We start from the raw sequence: 737 nt of genomic DNA, 5'->3' as shown, positions 1-737 counted from the left end.
AAGACGGAGCGACGAAGAGGGGAGAAAAGGACAGGGGGGGGGGGGGGGGTATACAAACGGCACCACGCACTCCACTCACACGGCCAGACCTTGTCTGCCGCAATGCTTTCTTCCAATTTTACGAGTTTCGCTGGAAAGAAAGTGATTGCGACCGGGACGCGCAGGCTCGCGCTGGCATTGCACCGCTCGCGTTTTGCCGCGCGTCCCGGTCGCGTGGTGACGCCATTACCTGCCAGCGGTAGCCGGTCTCCTGGAGGCGCCTGGGGCGGCAGTGGTAGGCCAGCCGGCTCGCTCGCTGGGCGGGCGGGGTGCCTACGCCTACGCCGCCCAGCCTGCTGCCGCACGACCGCGGCCGCATCCTCGGCGCCGGACGCGCTCGGGCTCGGGCCGCAAATTGCTGACGGACACCGTGAAGGGCGGGGCGCCTGTCACAGTGAGGCGTCCTTGGCCTTGGTCATTGTCATCTCGGTGTCGGGAGTTGATCGGAGTTGATTATAGGGTCTCCCATGGGCCGGGCGGGGGTGTGGTCGGTTGGTCCAGTGTTGCCCCCGGGGACAGGGGACAGGCCGGCCGCCCCCCGCTGCCCCCGCCCTGGGCTCGGATCCCAGCCACGGCAGCGCAGTCAATGGGGGCGCCTCCTGAATGCTGGGCGGGGCTGGGCGGGGCACTCGCGAATCCCGTGAGAAACCTTTTTATTACCAATGGAGGAGGACTGGGAGGCGGAGGATGGCGGGGAG

The sequence above is a fragment of the Frankliniella occidentalis genome, unplaced genomic scaffold (assembly GCF_000697945.3).
Source record: "Frankliniella occidentalis isolate FOCC.00 unplaced genomic scaffold, Focc_3.1 Scaffold240, whole genome shotgun sequence".
Taxonomy (NCBI): domain Eukaryota; kingdom Metazoa; phylum Arthropoda; class Insecta; order Thysanoptera; family Thripidae; genus Frankliniella; species Frankliniella occidentalis.
The sequence above is the reverse complement of the archived record's forward strand: the minus strand, read 5'-3'. Positions refer to the sequence as shown.